This window comes from Carassius carassius, chromosome 36, assembly GCF_963082965.1.
Source record: "Carassius carassius chromosome 36, fCarCar2.1, whole genome shotgun sequence".
NCBI classification, from domain to species: Eukaryota; Metazoa; Chordata; class Actinopteri; order Cypriniformes; family Cyprinidae; genus Carassius; species Carassius carassius.
In genome coordinates, this window is record NC_081790.1 from 23167112 (window position 1) to 23184187 (window position 17076).

The window sequence follows — 17076 nt, forward strand, 5'->3', positions numbered from 1 at the left end:
TACGATTAAACATTATTTTGAAAAAAAAATAATAAGTTTAAATAATGCAGACTGACATCTTAAACCTGAGCATATACCATAGATAATTGTGTTAATATGCTATTTGATTTTAGCGTACAAGCAAATTGTTGTTAGTTATTAGTTATTAGCTATTAGCATACATAAAGGATTTTGCTAAGTCCTTGTGTACATGATACGTTTCCAGTGGTGACAATTATGTACAAAAAAAAAGAATACTCTTATCAATAGATGCATAAAATGAACAAAATTAATGTCTAACCACAAGCAAGTTAAAACCATCTTAGATCAGAGATAAAGTTTGTATGATGCTCTAATCATGCTCATTCAACTTCATAATTTCTAAACAATAATAAGCACATTACATATCTGTTTCCCCCTAAGAACAAGAATTTCCTCTAACTATCTTATGTAATTACCCATAACTGCATAGGGTGAGAAATATATATTTTTTTATTGTATTGTTTTCTCTGGGGAAACAAGTTGAGCATGACATTGCATATAATTACAAAAGTCAGAAACATCTCATGAAATATTAACGATACTCGTACAGGAACACTTATCAGGAGGTTAATGAATTATTATTGCATTTCATCCACACTTAAAATATATATATATATCATATATATCATAAAATGCCTTATGAGTCACACAAGTTATAAGATGTATTCTGGATTACCACTGAAATTATGCTTTTGGAATACATAGAAAAAAAATGCTATTTAAATGTAATTATGTCATATGTACAGGGATAGAACACTTCCTCTTTCCTTTTAGAAAATCTCCAGACAAAATCTTTTTTTTTTTTAATGGCAACTCAATTGCAAAATCCTTCCAGTGCACTGAAATATTCACTCCATAAAAAGTCCCACAATCCAAGGAGCAATTATGTTCACATACACCCTTACTGGAAATTTTGACACATTTTTTAAGCACAAAACATAAAACGGCAACAGCCAGTAGATGACATGCGATAGATTGGGAAAACAAACTTTTTTTTAATTACAAGTCAGCATAAACATGTCGCCAGACAGTGAGCTAATATGTTTTTACAGATGATGCGGGTGAAAGGCTTTATAAATTAAATAAAATTTAGTGTATAAAATGGATCTCTCCTGGCTCCTCTTTGGCTGGTCATCCCCTTGTTCCTCTTGCCCTCATAAAGGCTCCTCCCTCTGTCGGCTCTGTTCCATAATCCAAGTCCATTGTTACTTCATGGCCTGAACCTCCATCCCTCCCCATTGTCCTCTGCTATTCCTCATCTTTGTGCAAGCTATGTTATAGGTAGAGAGAAGAGTTTGAGGCAAACAGTGAATTATTGCTAACTGAAGGAGTACAGATAGTTTGAGAAAACATGTAGCATTGCAAAAATGTTACATCATTCTTTTGGTTTTCAGAAACACAGTCTTAGTCTCTTCCAGTATTGAAGCTAATGCATAAAAATTGGAATCTTGATACATGAATATGACACTATTTGTGTAAACATGTGCTTGTAATATTTAAATCAATGTATATTCAGCCCAACTGCATATTTCATGTCGTTCCAAAGTGTTGGTTATGTATTGTAGTTTGGCCTAAACAACTTCAAAACATTTTTTTAATTCCATTTTGTTGCCATTAATTATTTGCATTTAAACTGTTGATTAATTCTTTTGCTGCATAGTCCATCCGCATTTTTGCTCAAAAACACTGCACATTTAACATTCAGTGACAGTGCAGCATTTGCTGTGATCTAGATTTCATGAGTCAAAAAGAAATGCTTAAAAATGCTCTGTCACCAGAGACTTTCAAGGAATGTGTAGAAGTACAGTGAGACAGCAGCATAGATAGCATAGCACAACCGTCGCCTGCTATTGTCATTATGAATAATGTTGCATTGATCTCAGTGCGCTCTTGAAGTACGCTCCACGCATTAATGAAATTCACATCTCCACTCATGTAGGGATCCAGTACAAACAGCTTGGAGATAAAAGTCACAGTATCACTCAAAGCAAATTATCTTTGGTTTTCAACATGCGTCTACGTTTAAAACACCAGCAAGAGAGGATACGGTCATGGACAAGCGTGTAGAGGCATGCAATATCTGCTATAACTTTTTCGTGTTAAATAATTTGCAGAATCATTATCTAAACATTATCTAATTCACGTTCAGACCTCTATAAAGTGTGATAGTGTTTCTTCAACTTTAAGCACTTTTATGTCCCGGGGGTTGATTTTAAAACTAATTTATTTTAGCTTTTTTATTTTTGTTAAACAGGTTAGAGGTTGTTAAATAGCATATTACACTGAACAAAATTATAAATGCAACACTTATATTGTGGCCAGCCTAAGGCACAACTGTGCTATAATCATGCTGTCTAATCAGCATCTTGATATGCCACACTTGTGAGGTGGATGGATTATCTGGGCAAAGGAGAACTGCTCATCAACACCGATTTAGACAGGTTTGTGAACAATATTTGAGAGAAATAGGCCTTTTGTGTACATAGAAAAAGTCTTAGATCTTTGAGTTCAGCTCATGAAAAATGGGGGCAAAAACAAAAGTGTTTTGCTTTCATAATTTTGTTCAGTGTAATATAGTTTTTGTCTAAAATTTTGTCAATTGCCTTTGCTACTTTTCAGTTACTTTTTTGTCACATTGTATAAATTAATAAAATTTCCATCAATTCACTTAAATGTTTACAAAAAAAAAAAAAAGTTACACATTGCCATGTGTGAGTGTGTTAAATGTCACTTGACATCAAAACATTTTTATTGTCCAGTCAATATGTAATTTGTTTTCAAATGATAAAAAAAAAACATCAATTGACCTCCAGTCAAAATTAATTTACATAAAATTAGAAGCGACCACAAATTAAAATAAATAAAATAGTAATAATGAAATTAAACAGAAATATAGACTGTTGCACAAACCTCTTTACCTACCTCCAGTGGTCAGTTCCTTTATCAACATGACTGAACACCCAGGGGTGCATTCCAGAAAGCACAGTTAACTTACAGTCAGCTATCAAACTTTCGTTTGATTAAACCCAAGCCTTCCTTACTCGAGGTATGTGGTTCCAAAAACACGTCCAGGAGTAAGTTCATTCAACCATGTTCCTGGTTAAGGCTCAAGACATTCTCAACAGAGTGATGATTAGATGAGTCGCTATGGAAATGCGCCACAAGGATGCCTGTTTTCTTTCAAATCAAAGCATAAATACACGTAGAAAGAGCGCACCCTTGTGGTGCGACTGACACAGAAGAGCATACTCAGCATATGGTGATATGGAGAGACACAGAGGAGACTGTTGACAAAGGAATTGTTGAATAAAGTCATTTTTGTTTTATTAGCATACAGAAAGTATTCTCATCTGGAAGAAGTTTGAAACAACCAGGACTTTTCCATCACTCCACCGATCCACTCTTTATTGTGGTGTGGCCAAACTCAATTGTCTCTTCAGTTAAGACACATGAAAACAATATATATATATATATATATATATATATATATATATATATATCTATAAGGGCTGGTAATTTAACGCGTTAATTAGATTAATTAAGTTATGGACAAAAATAACACGTTAAAATTATTAATGCATTTAACGCACTTGCTCCGCCCCAGACCTATGTGGATCATCTGCCATTTCATACAGTCGATTGATGACTAATATGAGGCTGGGCAACAACTTACTGCGTGATGGACCCTAGAGAATATCCCTAAAATAAGACTACATCACATATTTAAGAAATATCACACAAGCTAGATTTGAGCTGGCGCTGCACAGACCGATCGCTGTATGACTTCAAAATACCGCAATAGCGAGCCATATGCTTATATAAGTAGCCATATGCTCTCTAAAGCGGTTTTTTGATGTCAAGTAGAACAAGCCTAATGATTCAATGAACCATTCATAAAGATCCCTTTACTTCACTACTAAATGAATCAGCCATTTGAACAAATCAACGAATGAATAAATGACTTGATAACTTAATCATTAAGACATTACCACCACTTACTGGCAGTTTTAGTTTATTATTTAGAGTATCATTTCATTAAAGAAAAAATGTTTTTATAGTAATAATAATAAAATTAATAAAATAAAGTTATAGTTCACCTTTTCAGAGTAATTTCTCCAAATTTCATGATTAGTTAGATTAATCACCACATTATGTAATTAATTAGATAAAAAAAAAATGTAATTGCTTACCAGCCCTAATATATATATATATATATATATATATATATATATATAGTAGGTGTAACAATTATAATCTCCATAATCATCGGGAAGAAGGAGGCGGGAACCGACGGACAATCAAATAAAGACTTTAATAACCAAATAAACACAAAACAGCGCAACAGCCCCTCGCGGACGACTGTCGCGCACAAATAAAAAGCAAACACAAACTAAAACCCAGGCCTGGTCCTCTCTCGTCCTTCACTGTCGTCGCTCCAGTTTTATATCCTTCCATCTCCTCCGTGGGACTCGAGACCGGTGGGTCGAACAGGTGTCGCTAATCTCCAATCACTCCACCGGCCTCGCTCCTGTTCCCACGTCTCTCGGCCCCGCCCCACTCGTCACAGTAGGCTATATACATGACACTGTATTGTATTATATAATATTGCGCACTATCTGTCACACCCACTGAAGGCTTGGCAGTAGATCATGCGCTGATAGCGCAGAAGTGAACTAACCATGGAACATAACCTGCTCTGGAGCAGGTTATCTTCAGAGAACAAGTTGCTATGGTTACTTACATAACCTGAAAGTTACCTCTGTAACTTCCGAAAGCTGAGGAAGTTATCCACTCGCTTATCCTAAAACATACCCGTGTATGTCACATAACCTGGTTTTTGGAATACCCCATCCCCCACCCCCCGTGTAGAATTTTTTTAAAGCATCTTTAGGCCACTCAGGGCATCCCAGCCACCTGGTTCAGACCCAAAGTGTTGAAATGTCATTTACACCACATAATTTCCATCACAGGATTGTCACGCTGCCTAGTCTCTGTTTCCCTGGGTGTCCACTAGTGGGCTCACTTCCCCTTAGGCACTTCACCATAGGCACTAGAATTCCTCTAGTCTTGTCCTGTCATCACAGTAATTGCACTCCTGTTAATTGCACCAGGTGCAGTAACTTTATTGTCATTAGCCTCCCTATAAATACCAGTCTTTTCCTGTTGTTTGTATGGAGTCCTTACCCTTCGTGTATCCAGCCTTCTCGTCTCCCGAGATTCTCCTTTGTCTTCTCATCCTCCGAGTTCCCGTTCCGTTCCCTTTCCTGTTCTCTCTTTTGTTTATTTGTTTATTTGTTTTGGACTGATTGTTTGGTTTTGACCTTGGCTGTTTTTGACCTCGATTTGGATTACCCCCTATAAACATCTGCGATTGGATCTCTCTTTCTCCCTGTGTCTCACTGGTGCACGATCATCACAGAAGGACTCCATCACTGAGATCCAGCGGTATGTCTGTTCATATTTCCTCCCCAGTCACCGAGCGGGAGAGGAATGGTTTCGAGGGTACTCGCCTGGTCGTGTTTCGTGGGACCAGGGGAGGTCGCTCAGGAGTGAGTGGTCGAGAGGAGGTCCGGCATCACTCTCCACTACGGCCCCCCGTCGACCCTGGGTTCGGGAGGATCGGATGGGAGCCGTCGTCTCACCATTGTGGACGGAGAGGGGAAAGGAGGCGCAAATCTGCCGAGCCAGCACCGCTGCACAAGATGGCCGCCAGCCCAGTGCCGCCGCACAAGATGGCCGCCAACCCAGCGCCGCTGCGCAGAATGGCCGCCGACCCAGCACCATTACACAGGATGGCCGCCAATCCAGTACCACGAGGCAAGATGGAAGCCAGCCCAACACCACAGCACAAGATGGCCGCCAGCTCAGCGTCACGACAAGATGGACACTAGCCCTGCGCCACAGCACAAGATGGCCGCCCGCCCAGAGCCACTGCGCAGAATGGCCGCCGGCCCAGCACCACTTCCCATGATTGCCGCAGGTCCAGCGACACTGCACAAGATGGCCATCAGCCCAGCGCCACGAGGCAAGATGGGGCGGTGTTGGCGCAGTGGATAAGACACATGCCTTTGCTGTAAGAGACCCGGGTTCGAATCCACTGTGAGACACCAATGTGTCCCTGAGCAAGACACTTAACCCCTAGTTGCTCCAGAGGTGTGTGACCTCTGACATATATAGAAATTGTAAGTCGCTTTGGATAAAAGTGCAGCTAAATGTAAATGTAATGTAATGTAATGTAAAGATGGACGCCAGCACAGCAGCACAGCGCAAAGTGGTCACCAGCCCAGCGCCACGGTGCAAGATGGCCGCCAGCTTAGTGCCAACGCACAAGATGGCCGCTGAGACGTTTTTGGATTATTTCTCCATGCTGTCAAAGATCCTAGAGAATCCCAGGAGTGTTCACGTCATGTCTGCTGACCCAGAGACTGATCACGTCACGTCTGCTGAGCCAGCACCACAGTACAAGATGGCCACCAACCCAGCACCACTGCACAAGGTGGCCGCCAGCCCGGAGCCACTGCAGAGGATGGCAGCTAAAGTGGGCTTTCCTGAGTTGAGTCAGGTTCCCGTTGACTCTCCAGAGTTAAGTCAGGTTCCGGTTGACCTTCCAGAGTCGAGCCATATTCCCGTTGACCCTCCAGAGTTGAGTCAGGTTCCCGTTGACCCTCCAGAATTGAGTCAGGTTCCGGTTGACCCTCCAGAGTCGAGTCATATTCCCGTTGACCCTCCAGAGTTGAGTCAGGTTCCAGTTGACCCTCCAGAGTTGAGTCAGGTTCCAGTTGACTATCCAGAGTCGAGTCAGGTTCCTGTTGACCATCCAGAGTCGAGTCACGTTCCAGTTGATCCTCCAGAATCAAGTCAGATTCCTGTTGACCTTCCAGAGTCGAGTCAGGTGCCCGTTGACTTTCCAGAGTTGAGTCAGGTTCCGGTTGACCCTCCAGAGTCAAGTCAGGTGCTCGTGGACCCTCCAGAGTCGAGTCAGGTGCTCATGGACCCTCCAGAGTCGGGATTAGTCACCGTTGACCTTCCAGATTCAGGGTTAGTCACCGTCGGCCTTCCAGAGTCAGGGTTGGTCACCGTTGACCTTCCAGAGTCAGGGCTAGTTCCTGTTGACCTTCCAGAGACGAGTCAGGTGCCCATTGAATTTCCAGAGTTGAGTCAGTTTCCGGTTGACCCTCCAAAGTCGAGTCAGATGCTCGTGGACCCTCCAGAGTCGAGTCAGGTGCTCGTGGACCCTCCAGAGTCAGGGTTAGTCACCGTCGACCTTCTAGAGTCAGGGCCAGTCACCATCGACTTTCCAGAGTCAGGGTCAGTCACTGATGAACTTGCAGAGTCAGGGCTAATTCCTGTTGACCTTCCAGAGTCGAGTCAGGTGCTCGTGGACCCTCCAGAGTCGAGTCAGGTGCTGGTGGACCCTCCAGAGTCAGGGTTAGTCACCGTTGACCTTCCAGAGTCCGGGTTAGTCACCTTTGACCTTCCAGAGTCAGGGCTAGTCATCGTTGACCTTCCAGAGTCAGGACTAGTCACCATTGACCTTCCAGAGTCAGGACTAGTCACAGTGGACCTTCCAGAGTCCAGGCTAGTCACCGTTGACCTTCCAGAGTCAAGTCAAGTCACTGGTGATCTTCAAGGACAGAGTCAAGTCACTGGTGATCTTCAAGGACAGAGTCAAGTCACTGGTGATCTTCAAGGACAGAGTCAAGTCACTGGTGATCTTCAAGGACAGAGTCAAGTAACCGGTGATCTTCAAAGACAGAGTCAAATCACCGGTGATCTTCAAGGACCAAGTCCAGTCACCGGGGATCTTCATGAACAAAGGCAAGTCACCATTGATCTTCATGAACAAAGGCAAGTCACCATTGATCGTCATGAAAAAAGGCAAGTCACCATTGATCTTCATGAACAAATACAAGTCACCAATGATCTTCATGAACAAATGCAAGTCACCAATAATCTTCATGAGCAGAGTCAAGTCAGCAGTGATCTTCTGGAACACAGTAGAAACACCAAGGGAGTATCAGAGTCTCGTCATTTCTCTGTTGAACTATCGGAGCCTCTCCACGTATCTGCTGATCTACCAGAGTCTCTCCTCGCCTCTGCAGAACTTGCAGAGCCGGGTCACATCTCAGTCGAACTCTCTGAGCACCCGACTGATCCTGTTGTGGCCACGGAGGCTACCCTTAACTTGTTTATGTTCTTTGTTTCAGACTTGCCCAATCAGACTTGTCCTTCTGTTCATTCGACCACATGGATGTGGTGGTCTTCTGCTCCGCCCAGGGGGGCATCTGGTTCGGCCACACGGATGTGGTGGTCTTCTGCTCCGCCCTGGGGGGCGTCTGGTTCGGCCGCATGGATGTGGTGGTCTTCTGCTCCACCCTGGGGGGCGTCTGGTTCGGCCGCACGGATGTGGTGGTCTTCTGCTCCGCCCTGGGGAGCGTCCGGTTCGGACGCTTGGATATGGTGGTCTTCTGCTCCGCCCTGGGGGGCGTCTGGTTCGGCCGCACGGATGTGGTGGTCTTCTGCTCCGCCCTGGGGGGCGTCTGGTTCGGCCGCACGGTTGTGGTGGTCTTCTGCTCCGCCCTGGGGGGCATCTGGCTCGGCCGCATGGATGTGGTGGTCGTCTGCTCCGCCCTGGTGGGCATCACAGGATGTCCTTCTTGGACTTGTGTTTTTGTGTTTATTTTCTTTTGTTCTTCTGTCTGTGTCTTTCTTTCTGTTTCCTCCTATGGACCTGGCCCTCCGTCCCTCCCCCTGATCCTCCGCCGGTCCACCTTCCTCCTGGGTTTCTTGTCTGTGTCTTTCGTTCTGTTTCCCTCTAAGGACCTGGCCCTCCGTCCCTCCCCCTTATCCTCCGCCGGTCTACCACCCTCCTGAACTCCTTGTTTTGTGTTGCACCTCTCTTGTCTCTGTTTTCCCATTTTACCTGGTCGTCTTGTCTCTGTTTCCCCATTCTACCTGGTCCTCTTGACTCTGTTTTCCCCATTTTACCTGGCCCTCCGTCCCTCCCCCTGGTCCTCCGCCGCTCCACCTCCCTCCTGGTCTCTTTGTGTTTTTGGTCTTCCCTTGGGTTCGGGTGGAGCATCTGGCAGCTGCTCCGTGGAGGAGGGGGTAATGTCACGCTGCCTAGTCTCTGTTTCCCTGGGTGTCCACTAGTGGGCTCACTTCCCTTTAGGCACTTCACCGTAGGCCCTAGAATTCCTCTAGTCTTGTCCTGTCATCACAGTAATTGCACTCCTGTTAATTGCACCAGGTGCAGTCACTTTATTGTCATTAGCCTCCCTATAAATACCAGTCTTTTCCTGTTGTTTGTATGGAGTCCTTACCCTTCGTGTATCCAGCCTTCTCGTCTCCCGAGATTCTCCCTTGTCTTCTCGTCCTCCGAGTTCCCGTTCCGTTCCCTTTCCTATTCTCTCTTTTGTTTATTTGTTTATTTGTTTCGGACTGATTGTTTGGTTTTTAATCTTGGCTGTTTTTGAGCTCGATTTTGATTACCCCAATAAACATCTGCGATTGGATCTCTCTTTCTCCCTGTGTCTCTCTGGTGCACGATCGTCACAAGGATGCTGCTACACACAGTCCATGATTGTAAATCTGATAGAAAACTGTGGTTTAAATGTTCTATCTTTTTGTAGAAAGATTTAAAAAAAAATACAGAATTTTGGTAGTAAATTAAAAAAGGAAAGAATCCTACAGTGATGTGGCCACAGGGCCAAAATTGCCCTTAATTTAAGATCCACCCATTTCATATAAAACCAGGCATCAACATGAAACTTTCTGCAAATTTCTGAATTCTGACACCCATTTCCTTCCTAAATAAAATAGGATGTTAATATTGTCCATTGCGATTGATTCGACTGGGCAAAGTAGATGTTACATACCACAATGAAGCCAAATGGTTGGAGAGGATGGGCTGAAGAAATAAATATTTGTGAATATTTAAAAGGAAAGTCAAAAGGTATAAAAAGTAACATTTTTAATGTGAAAATTATTCACAAAAAGTCCTGGAATTAACATTGAATAAGTCATATTGTCCATTCTGATTTCATTTAATTTCATGTTAGTCACAGTAGACTTTGGCCCACCTAAACCGCTAACTGCCTATGTAAGTGTATTCTCACCTGTCACGAAGTACCTGCAGCTGTAATATGACATGCTGAAGAGAAGCTCTCCACTGCCATCCTCCCCAGGGGGACTGTCTCATTTGCTTGAGACTGCTGCCGCTAAGGTTCTCTGATAATAAAGGACAATGTCAGAGCCCACACAGCTCAACTCCCCCACCCCAACCTTACACTTCTTCTTCAAGACTGGACCAGCCACTCAAATTAATCAGCCTGAAACAGCATCATCCCCGGCAACTCTGTCACTGTGCAAGTAGACGGAGACGTTCCAGACACTTCTCTGCTGCCTGTCTGGCCTGATTCATCATTAGTCCCAGCAGCCACAGCTGCGGCCGAGAGCTCCACCTGCCAATTAGGGGCACCTGTTCAAACTATGCTGCCAGTCACTCACCATTCATGGTGCGTACACACCCCCACAGTTCACATTGAGCCAGGGCACTTTGACATTTTTTGCTGATTTGGTCTGAGATTTTGCAGAGGATGACAAAGTAATGGCTAAATAAATAAATTATGTTTTTATCACTGGAAAGTGACGGATAAAACATTTAGCTATTTATAAGTAATATGCATTGAAAGGTTTTTAAACACCTTACAGAAAGGTCACTAAATATCATTTTGGTCAATATCATATGCTTACAGTGTGGCCCCATCCGTGAAGCTTGTTCTGTGCCAATAAGTGTGTCATTTAGATGACACTGAGCTGTAATAGTCGAGTTCCTGATAAATCCTAAACATAGTTCTGTTAAGAGTGTTTTCATTAATGCTTGGAGTAGAGGCAATTTTGACTGACATTAAATGTGTTTCTTAAAGGTTTGGGGGAGAATGGAACACCTATATAGCTCTAATATTAGGGCTGGTAAGCAATTAAATTTTTTTATCTAATTAATTAAATTATGTGGCGATTAAATAATGTAATTTATCACAAATTAATCGCACATAAAATTTGACTGAGAAATTACTGCCAAAAGATCATTTAAAGTCATTGTTGTGTAAAGCATCAAACAGATGTTATAAAACGTAGATTCAGCAAGAAATATTTTGTTTGATAAAAATCAAAAAACCAGTTTTAGGTGGGTGAACTATACCTTTAATGATTTATTTTATTCATTTTTATTATTATTGCTATGGAAATATTAAATTGTTTATTTAATGAAATGATTTTCTTAATAATATACTAAAACTGCCAGTAGGTGGTGGTAAATGTCTTAATGATTAAGTCATCGAATCATTTATTCATTCATTTGATTCTTTCAAATGGCTGATTCATTCAGGAGTAAAGTAAATGGTTCTTTATGAATGGTCCATTGACTTATTAGGCTTATTTGACTTGAAGCAGATCATCACCATCAGACCGACCGGTGTGTGAAATCACAGTACAGCAAGAGCTATAGAGAGCAGACAGCTCCTTATGCTTATAAATAGCTCTCGTGGTACTTTGACGTTATGCAACGATTGGTCTGTGCAGCGGCTCTTCAAATCCAAGTCACCTATGGCCAATGGTTCAAAACGCCAAATGGTTCACCCAATCCGTTCAAAACATGCATTAAGAAATGAAATGCCACTGATTCACAGATGAACAGTTCTGCTTTTAATTTATATTTTCATTGGTAAAACTGAGCAAAACAGTGTCTAAAATTACACAGTATTAACTTACTTACTGAACTGTTGTATAAAATCAGTATCGAATTTGCACCCATGTGATATTGCACTTAGCCTATAGCTCATGTGATATTTCTTAACTATATGATGTAAATATGAGACAAAAACATTTTAATCAACTCGATACTAGGTTTCCATCAACCTTGGTATAAATGTCCCACCACAGACTACGCCCCTGGAGAAAAGAGTTCCATAATCTAAAGTGTTGCTGTACATTTTAACTGTAGCCCCTGAATATAGCATTTGCCAGCATTACCTTCCTAAATGGCTTGCATAATTAAAAAATCAACAATGCTACACATACCTTTGATTTTCACAACACAGGTTTTTAATAGTGTTTTTCTGTACATAAAAAAAAAACTATCTGGAGACTTTGACATGGTAATGGTTATGACAATGGTAATGTATTTGGTCTTGGTGGAATACTGTAGATCTGCTACACTGCTGCTGAGTTGCTGCTGCCATTGGTTATTGCTGCAGTTGTAGATTATTTCTGCTGCTGGTGCAGACAAGTTCAAGAACTGTAAATATATACGCTCATATGGTGCTGTCAGTATTTAAGACATACTGCTGCTGCAAAAATAGCATATAAAATAATCTGTAGCAGATCTATAGGTGGAGCTGGGAAAGGTGGAACTCTAAAAAGTGAGCTGCAAAATGCTAACTAGGCATTTCAATGTAAAGCAGCAAGCTATTTGGCTGTGTACAAAACATGAACCAATCAGCATGTGCCAAGTCATTTAATGCTGTGAATATCATCGGTTTACATTAAGGATCATCCTCCAACATCTAGGATTTCATGACAGAACTTGCCATTTATCAGGAAATGTAACTAATGTCATGGTGGATGTTATAGTGTGTTAGGAAATGGTGTATGTTATGGCACACAGTCACAGGCTGTGTTATATGGGGTGTTTTGTTCTATACTGTCATTTTTTTTGTTCTCCCGCAGACTTTATCTCAGAGCTTGTGAAAAATGTTTACAGATAGGTACTCAGACTAAATTCATTTAAACTAAGTTAACATCCAGAATAACAGATTTTAAACATGATTGCATTTAAATATTATGATGTTGCCGATGCTAAACCAAAGCACCACACATGACAAAAAAAGGGTATTTTTTTATTAGTGTTATAAAACATTAACCGTTAAAACATAACCGCAACTTTGTGGCACCTCAGTTTTAAAACGCAGACTAGGCCTACTGCATACATGCACCAAACGATTAACTAGGAAATAACTTTACTATTAAATAAATAACCTCAGAGAACTTTGAAAATATGCTAGATGTAATTTTAACAAAATAAATACAAAACAAAATAAATAAAACAAAATAGAAAGCTTTTTAAAAAAATCTTACATATTTCACATTCACAATAGCTAGCTTAACAGGCTATTGCAAAAAAAGAAAATAAATAATACTAATATATATATATATATATATATATATATATATATATATATATACAGGTCCTTCTCAAAAAATTAGCATATTGTGATAAAGTTCATTATTTTCCATAATGTAATGATAAAAATTAAACTTTCATATATTTTAGATTCATTGCACACCAACTGAAATATTTCAGGTCTTTTATTGTTTTAATACTGATGATTTTGGCATACAGAAAAAGAAAAGTGTTTTTAATACAAAAAAGTCAACCTTCAAATAATTATGTTCAGTTATGCACTCAATACTTGGTCGGGAATCCTTTTGCAGAAATGACTGCTTCAATGCGGCGTGGCATGGAGGCAATCAGCCTGTGGCACTGCTGAGGCGTTATGGAGGTCCAGGATGCTTCGATAGCGGCCTTAAGCTCATCCAGAGTGTTGGGTCTTGCGTCTCCTACCTTTCTCTTCACAATATCCCACAGATTCTCTATGGGGTTCAGGTCAGGAGAGTTGGCAGGCCAATTGAGCACAGTAATACCATGGTCAGTAAACCATTTACCAGTGGTTTTGGCACTGTGAGCAGGTGCCAGGTCGTGCTGAAAAATGAAATCTTCATCTCCATAAAGCTTTTCAGCAGATGGAAGCATGAAGTGCTCCAAAATCTCCTGATAGCTAGCTGCATTGACCCTACCCTTGATAAAACACAGTGGACCAACACCAGCAGCTGACATGGCACCCCAGACAATCACTGACTGTGGGTAATTGACACTGGACTTCAGGCATTTTGGCATTTCCTTCTCCCCAGTCTTCTTCCAGACTCTGGCACCTTGATTTCCGAATGACATGCAAAATTTGTCCAAAAGTACAGTGCTGCTTCTCTGTAGCCCAGGTCAGGCGCTTCTGCCGCTTTTTCTGGTTCAAAAGTGGCTTGACCTGGGGAATGCGGCACCTGTAGCCCATTTCCTGCACACGCCTGTGCACGGTGGCTCTGGATGTTTCTACTCCAGGCTCAGTCCACTGCTTCCGCAGGTCCCCCAAGGTCTGGAATCGGTCCTTCTCCACAATCTTCCTCAGGGTCCGGTCACCTCTTCTCGTTGTGCAGCGTTTTTTTGCCACACTTTTTCCTTCCCACAGACTTCCCACTGAGGTGCCTTGATACAGCACTCTGGGAACAGCCTGTTCGTTCAGAAATTTCTTTCTGTGTCTTACCCTCTCGCTTGAGGGTGTCAATGATGGCCTTCTGGTCAGCAGTCTTACCCATGATTTTGAGTAATGAACCAGGCTGGGAGTTTTTAAAAGCCTCAGGAATCTTTTGCAGGTGTTTAGAGTTAATTAGTTGATTCAGATGATTAGGTTAATAGCTTGCTTAGAGAACCTTTTCATGATATGCTAATTTTTTGAGATAGGAATTTTGGGTTTTCATGAGCTGTATGCCAAAATCATCAGTATTAATACAATAAAAGACCTGAAATAATTCAGTTGGTGTGCAATGAATCTAAAATATATGAAAGTTTAATTTTTATCATTACATTTGTGGAAAATAATGAACTTTATCACAATAAAGGCTGGGAGTTTTTAAAAGCCTCAGGAATCTTTTGCAGGTGTTTAGAGTTAATTAGTTGATTCAGATGATTAGGTTAATAGCTTGTTTAGAGAACCTTTTCATGATATGCTAATTTTTTGAGATAGGAATTTTGGGTTTTCATGAGCTGTATGCCAAAATCATCAGTATTAATACAATAAAAGACCTGAAATATTTCAGTTGGTGTGCAATGAATCTAAAATATATGAAAGTTTAATTTTTATCATTACATTATGGAAAATAATGAACTTTATCACAATATGCTATTTTTTTGAGAAGGACCTGTATATATATATATATATATATATATATATACATACATAAAACGTAGAGTCTAGTTGTAGACTACTTAACAAACAAATGAATTACTATGTCCATATTACTATGAAGGAAAAGTATATTGCTGACTGACTGCGGTCCCAGACTTGTGCGTCTTTCTTCCAAGATCCGCCCATACACACTGAAAGCCCTTCTGATGGCGCACTAGATGCGGGAATTCTCAAAATAAAACGTGTGAATTTTGAGAGGACAGGACTATCACTCTTTCCCGTTTATTTCAGTGACAAATGAGAATTGTTTCCAGATGTCTGACTTGCCTTGCTTTGTTTTTGTTAAGTAAAACTCAGATTTAATTTTCTTCTCAACTTCTTGTGTTGACTCAATTTCTACTACACACCACCATTCACCGCGGGTCTCCTGCAAAATGTTCTGACCGCCCACTCCCGCCCGCAGCAAAGGTAAAACCGCCAGCTCCCGCGAGATTTTAGTTGGGTCCCAAACCCAATGCAGCCTTCTAATGCTAAACTCTCAGAGAGCTGTCATGACAGAAATGCAAAGTTCTGTCATACAACTCTAGATGGTGCAGGCCAATAGTTTCAATCAGATATCATCAGATTCAATCTGATGTACTGTAATCACATCATTACTCACATGACAGAGCTGACTGATTTCTTTTCGCATCAGCACCTTGGCTAGTGCTTGCTTTAACAGTTATGGTGTGCTTGAGAGACCCTCTACCTTGCCCAGGTCCACCTGTATAGGTCTGTTATGGGGTGATTTCAAGTAGGTTAGATATTGGGATTATTTTATATGTTACATGTGCAGCAGCAGTATTTCTTACATACTCACAGCAGCATGTCTGTCAACAACAACATCAAATCATTTGGTGTGCATATTTTATTTTCTGTAATATTTCTCAAAATAGGATAAATTATCAAATTATTTCTGTTCGCCAGTGCCAGGTCCAACTTTTGTAAACACATTAGGTAGGTTCAAACTCAGGACATTGTGTTTGTCATCATAATCTGTAGAAGTATTCTGATAATGAGCCCATAAACACTGTGCTCGATTTATTCCTGGCTACCCTCAAAGCTCAAGGCTGTCATGAGCTGTTTCTCTGTTTATCTCTCTGAGCAGGGGCTACAAAGCTGCCATTAGAAGGTGATTGAGTGAGACCCCCAGCCTCCCTCCCTTCACCTTGTGTATTCATGCTGTAGTGTCCAGAGGTCACCATCCCAACCTGAAATCGTCTTTATGGCCTCCTACACACTGTGGTTGTCAATAAAGTTCACTCTGAGTCCACGGTATTGGGACTCTTTCTTGCTCTGTGAGTTTAACCCTTAAAATGGTTCTTGGTGACCACTGATGTAGTGGAGAACAGCATTATCTAGAAGCCTTTACTTGGTCAGATACTTTCCTGTGATGCAGTGTATAGATTATATATAAGGCTTCCAACCTGAAATCTTTTCTACAGTTATTTACCTGTTATTTACATCACAGTTAAATTTCTAATTGGACCAAAACCTAATGTAACTGTTGAATTTCAAAATGTTCCTTATGTTCCTTTAATATATAAAAACAATAGGGCTAAATGAATAATGTAACAAGCCAAAGGTGTAAATCATATAACTATTGTAACAAAGAGCTAGACAAAGGAAATAAAAGAAAAATATAGTCATAACTCTGAAAGTCATTTACATTACACCATTATTTTTTGGAAAATGTATCTTGTTACTGTAGAACAGTTTGTGATGTTTTCAAAAGAACTCTCTTATTCTCAGCAAGGCTGCATTTATTTGATTAAATGTAGTTAGAACACTATTAGTGTAAAATATAACAACATTAACTGTTTTTGTTTGTTTGCTTTTAATGCATTTGAAACTGTAATTTATTCCTGTGATGGAAAATCTGAATTTTCCTTAACTATTACTCCAGTGATCAATGTCACATGATCTTTCAGAAATCATTCTAATGTTGTTTTGGTGGTGAAGAAAAAAATCTTATTACCAATGATGAAAACCATAGGTA

At 40.9% G+C, this 17076-nt stretch overlaps 1 long non-coding RNA gene across 1 annotated transcript; it reads right to left on the reverse strand.

Annotated features, from left to right (window-relative positions):
• Window positions 1-996: 996 nt before the first annotated feature.
• Window positions 997-10460, reverse strand: LOC132116786 (uncharacterized). Its single transcript, XR_009425697.1, has 2 exons — window positions 10140-10460; window positions 997-1291 (listed from the first exon to the last, which is right to left on the reverse strand). It is a non-coding gene; the product is annotated as an uncharacterized LOC132116786 (long non-coding RNA).
• Between the last annotated feature and the right edge of the window lie 6616 nt (window positions 10461-17076).